This window comes from Talpa occidentalis, unplaced genomic scaffold (genome assembly GCF_014898055.3).
Source record: "Talpa occidentalis isolate TD23 unplaced genomic scaffold, MPIMG_talOcc4v2.1 talOcc4.3, whole genome shotgun sequence".
In the NCBI taxonomy this organism is placed as follows: Eukaryota; Metazoa; Chordata; class Mammalia; order Eulipotyphla; family Talpidae; genus Talpa; species Talpa occidentalis.
The window spans coordinates 81,834,212-81,840,697 of NW_023603184.1; positions in this window are offsets into that span (position 1 = coordinate 81,834,212).

The following is a 6,486-nucleotide window of genomic DNA, read 5'->3' on the forward strand; positions in this document are numbered from 1 at the left end:
CCATCCCTATTATTATTAAAATTCAAGAACTTAAGACAAAAAGCATATTTAGAGCAAATGTAACCTTGTGGTACAAGCTTAAATAGAGGTAAAAGTGAGGCTGAATGCATAGTTTTAGAGCAAATAAATTCAGTATTGGTGAGATACGGTAAAAAGTCTCATTCATAATGTGCCAACATAATTAACATTATGATCACAAATACATGGAGGTAATATGGATAGGCAAAAAGAAAAGTGTCATTCAAAAGCATCTGTAAATGTTGGTGATAATTATAATGATTATAACCCAAGAGCTATCCAGGATTTTATTCCAGTTTCAGAATAGATACTCTGTATTCGGTTACAGTAAAAAATTCATCCTTTAAGATTCTTCATTTTTTCACAATTCATTTTACACAATAAATAAATGCTGTAAAACTAAATTAACTGTCATTAATAATGAGTATGGTTTTATAATAAATTTTTGGCTGTCTCTTTTTTTTACATACCGTGATAGTCTTCCAAATTGTTAAATTCAATGATTTTAGTAAATTTCTTGAGTTGTGTCACCATCCCCTTAATCCAACCAGTTTAATGGCTTTATTGAGATGCAATTCACCTACTATATAATTCACCAACTTAAATTTTATAATCCAGTGGTTTCTAGTTTATTCACAGAAATGTGTAAGTATTGCCACAAAATAATTTCAGAACATGTTCATTATCTCATAAAGAAACCCTGTACACATTAGCAGCTAGTTTTCATTTCCCTCAAATTATCCATCCCCTATTCCTAGGATACTACAAATCTGCTATTTTTTTCTGTTTTACATATTTTATAATTATGGACATTTCATATACATGATATATGAACTATAATGTGATCTTCTGTGACTGAATTCATTCCTTTAGTGTATTTCCTAAGGTCATATATTATGTAGCATCTTATCTGTCCTCCATTCCTTTTTATTGCCAACTAATATTCCACTGTATAAATACATCACATTCTATTTATCCTTTCACCAGTAAAGAATAATTGGGTTGTTTCCACTTTTGTCCATTAAGATTACTGAAGCTATGAACATTCAAGTGTAGAATTTTTGTGAGCATATGTTTTCACTTTTCTTGAATACCTAGGAGTAAATTGCTGTGTGGTCACAAGGCAAATCTATGTTTAATGTTTTAAGAACTGTCAAACTGTTCTGAACAGCACTTACACCATTGTACATTCCCATGAGCAGTATGAGATATTCAATTTCTCCCTGTCAATACTTGTTTTTTTTTAATACTTTTTTTTAATGATAGTCATTCGAGTCACATAGTGGATGTGAAGTGGTATCTCATGGCAGTATTGATTTGCATTTTCTTAACAGCTAATTATGTTGATCATCTTTTTATGTGCTTTGAATATCTTCCTTGCAGATATGTATATTCAAAGACTATGCCCATGTTTAAATTGGAATATTTGTCTTTTTACTGTTGTGTTTACATATGTTTGATATTAGACACTTACAAGATATATGGTTTGTAAATACTTTCTATCATTCTGTGAGTTGTCCTTTCACATTCTGATAGTGTCCTCTATACAAAAGCTTTTAATTCTAATAAAATCTAATTTATCTTATAGTTGCTTGTGTTTTATGTTTATGTCTGAAGAAATTACTGACTAATCCAAGGTCACAAAAATTTACACCAATCTTTCCTTCTCTGAGTTATACACTCTCAGATCTTTTAGATCTGTGATCATTTTGGTAAATTTTTGTGTGGTATGAACAAGGTGGGGGTCAAACATTCTTTTGCATGTTAATAACTATCTCACGTTATTTGTTGATAAATCTGTCTTCCACACACATTGAATTATTGCGGCATCTTTGTAGACACTTCCTTGATTACAAATGTAATAGTTGATTCTGGGCTTTCAATTCCATTTCTTTGATCCATTTGTCTATCCATAAGCAACTACCACACGGATCTGATAACTATAATTCATGGTTAGTTTTATACTGTGAAGTGTTATTCCACTACTGTTCTTCTTCAGAATTGTTTTGGTTATGCTAAATACATTGAATTTCCATGTGAATTTTAAGAACAGATTATCAACTTGTGCAAAAATAAAAGACAAGAAAAGATAAAGATAAGAAAATATATTTCTTAAAAGATAAGAAAATATAATGAATTCTTGATGGGGAATATATTGACTCTTTAGAAAAAATTTGATTATGTTGGTAAAGTATAAGGGAAAGGTGAATTAAAGAAATATTTATATCTAAGAAGATAAGAAAACTAGAGAATATAGGAAATTGTATTTTACCAATGATTGAGCAGCAGAGAATGAACAAACTGGGCTGATTTAGGATACTTTGAATTAAATCCTTTCAGCTAACTTGCCAAGTGTCAGCAATCTTAAAACAAAACAAAACAAAAAACACAGAAACAATACAAAACAATACAAAAACTAACCAAGAAATATACTGTGAGGAATCTGTGTGTAGGGTGTAAATCAATGATCAAAAGTTCAGTCTATTAGCATACATGAGTAATGATATAGATGTGATGAACAAGCCAAAGAAAAGATCTACATATGTTTTATTAAACTAGAAGTACAGAAATTAGTGGAAGTTCAAATTAGCACGCAACCTGCAGAATTTTATAATTAGAAGGGATTTAGGCACTTTTCTAATTATCTAATATTTAAATGATTGCAGTTATTTACTCATACAGTTAGCAGTTTTTGAATGGCTAGTTCGTCAGATCCTAAACTCTGACATGAAATGAACAAAGTGATTGAGAAGTCCTCCCACAAAGAAGTTTAAACATTAGGTCCAGAGAAATATAATTAATTCTTGTAAACTAATTTTTGGCATAAGAAAGAGGAAAACCTTAAAATCATTAATAACAATTCAGTATTCTAACATCAGTGAGAATACACAGAAAATGACATAAAGAAGTGAGAATTGAGATGCTTAGAAATTTGGGTATTAAAAGGGATCGCCAGGAAGGAATAGTAGGCTTGAGAAGATACTTACAACGTGTTAAAAACAAAATATAAATTCTGTTTTGACGCTCACTAGTATTTGTACACATGATAATTCATGTTTTTTTTTTCAAGAAAGGGGTGCCTGAGAAGCCTCTGAATGCAGATAATAATCTTAAATTACTGAGACCCTACTATATGTCATATACACGATCCAGATGATCCAGATTGCATTTCCCTGTTCAAGGCATATGACAATCATACGTGCTGTACAAGAGTGCATCTCTAATTTTGCCAGTGAGGAAGCTGAAATTTAATTTCTCTATAGTCAATATAAACTCAATGACAGAGGTGGAATTGGATTCTGGCTTAACCTCTATACCATCCTAAGTAGCACTACATTTAAATTTGCAGAACAGATTCTCTATGCAGTAGTAGAAGAAAATATGCCAAGAGTAGAAAGAAACAAGGAAAAAAACTAAACCCCTTAGGAAAATGTACTAGGTGTATGCAAAATCCACCTTAGTAACTAAATAAATGTACAGACTATTGTGCTTTATAGTACAGATATAGCCTTCTGATTATATGGTCACTAGTTACCTCAAATGAATTAATAAAATCCACAGGTTTAACAATGACATACTTTGAATCTCCTTACATGTCTTATTATACAAAGAATAAGAAAAAGATCTATTTATTTTCTGTTACCAGTTGATTCACAGTTGATTAATAATGACTAACTTCTGAACTAATTTAAGCAGTAGAATTCAGACCCTTGAAGTTTGTTCTATTTATTAAACCACACTTTCTCTTATGGTTTGTTTTTCATAACTGAAAACTTGACCTCCTAAATAAATATGAGGTGATTTCAGATCCCTTAGCACTATGGAAAGTGACATCTATCTTCACCCACAGTTCTCATGCTAATTGTAGTCTCTAGGGAGTCAGTGAGTGCTGTGCCTTACTCAATACTTCTGGGCTTGAACTAAGAATGTTTTTTAATAAGTGCTTACAGAGTTGATTAGCAAACATTGTCACATACAGGTGGGAAAATGCCATTCTCTTGGCTGGAGGAGGGTATTAGTTCCAGAAAAAGAGGACAATCGAGTTTGCTACAGTTTTCATGGATGTCTCCATTTGGCAGCAGTCCTGGGTGGGAAAAGGATATAATACCTTTTGAGAAAATCCTGGCTTTCTGGTAGAATTGTGGCTTTCATAATTCTCTATGTACATATGAATTCAAGACAATGTTTTTGTGTTAATGCCAACATTTTTAGAAGACTATCTTGTATTAAATTATTGATTCTACCCTTGATAATAGCAAAAAAAAAAAAAGGATATACTTAGAGGATAAAGAGGAAAAACACATGAGATAATGTGTTATTATGAGATTATAGAATTCCCACATCAGCACATCAGATTCACATGTTCTACCTTGTAATATCAGTACAACTACAATGCTTTATAGCAAAAAGTCACGTAATATTTTTGCTCTGTTATATTTAGGATATAGAACCAAAGAAAAAAATTTCTTCAGTGTATTTCTGTAACAAAATGAGGATCCAAATAGAAAAAAATAATTCTCTTTTTTCTAGGAGAGGTCATGGAACATTCAACAAAAGTGTACATCGTTTGCCCTATTGCTGAGCAAATGCTTAACTACAGTGTAGTGTCTAATACTGTATATCCAGGTTGTTAAAATAACAACCACCACGCAAAACATCCTGCATAATGAACTGGAATTCAAGGTAAAGAGTAAGAAATAAGCATGTTAAAAAGCTTTTAGCAGATGGAAGCCCATTTTGAATTTATAAGGATACCCAACTGGTGTAAAGGGAGCAAAAATGATAAACTCAAGAGACCCAGATGTTATTTTATAGCCAATGTAGTGAAGAGAAAATAACCAAGCTTACTTTGTAGCTGGGGAAAAAAAAGCAAGCAGTGTGAAGTGTTTATAGAACTCTTTATCAAATTACTTCTTTAGTATATAAATAGATTGATAAACCATGAGATACACAATAATAGTCAGGAAATTGCTAGCTAAGCAAATTGTTAGCCATTCCAATAATCTCACTTTTAAGAAGTTTTGGGAGCAAGAAAATAGGTTATGCCAAAACCAAATTGGTCTTAAAAACATTATCAAGTGTTCATAAGTATTGGTTAATAATATATTTTCTCTTATTAAATCTAACAAGAGGCTCACAGGTCACAGACTTTAAATTAATTTATCCATCTTAAGAAAATAGGTAAAATGAGAAAATGAGTCAAAATTCAACTTTTAGACCAAACATTTCTTGCTAGACTATTAGAGTCATAAGTGTGATAGCTGCTATATCCTACTCATGTTATAGCAATTATTTTAGGTGCTAGAGTCAGGGTAATAATGAAGTTAGTTGATAGAACAAAGAATCTGGAGCTGAGTTGAGTACAGAAATGGAATAACCACTTTCAAGGTGGCAAAGGGTTGAAAATGACAAGGAAAAAGATCATTGTCTGTCTAATATTCTCATAATTCATCTGCCAACACCTCATTTTTCTTTCTCCAACCAATGAATATAAAGAAAGGTCAATTCCATAGCGCTATTCTATTCACTTTTGATTGGGAGAACATTCCGAGCTCTCATCCTAAACTGTCCTATCTGTAACAACTTTCTACTTTCCTTAATTGGGACAATTGTTCTTAAGCATTCAGAATTTAGCTCAGATATTATATTTTATAGAAAGCACTCTCTGGACCACATATTGTCCTGCATGACCCCACTCCAGAAACTGACTTATCAGCAATATTAAATTACATGACTAATAAATGTTTACAATAGTATTTTGGACTAGATGGGAAACCTCTTGAGGGTAAGGCACTATGCCTTATTTTCTTGGCACCCTTAGTTACCTGAATGTAGCATATTACAGAGCTTCAATGAATATTTTATTGATTACATTGAAGTTCAGTAACTCAAATAACAACTTTTTATTCAAAGTTGCTTTATTAAAATATTGTGGAAAGAGGAACTTCCTGGTGGCGTAAGGGGTAAGACACAACCTATGAAGCTACCTGGAGCCACTACAGCACAAGTTCAATCCCCGCCAGGAAGGTGACCACATAGCACTGCAGACCTCTCCTGTCTCGCCCACTGCTCCCCTCAGCAGGGTATTTCAGTACATCTGCCTGTTCTGCTCCCCACTCTGTATCTGGTGAATCCTCTCACTCCCCATACCTCTGGCCTGTACCCCAGTTCTTGTATGCATAAATATTTAAAAAAATATTGTGGAAAGAAGAATACATAACCAGCCAATGCTGAATGGATGTTACTAGAGGACCTGCTTTCTTACAGTATAGTCCCTTAAAGTAACAGATTCCAAAAACGAGGAAATCAAGACTACTAAGTGAGAACTTACTATATAGTCTTTGGAAAAATAATTAAATCTATAGTAAAGTCTTAGAAATTATGTAAATTTTGGTTACCCAATTGAAAACATTTTGGTTGCTGAAAATGGAGTCAATATTTGGGGATTCATTTTCAGAATTATTTAAC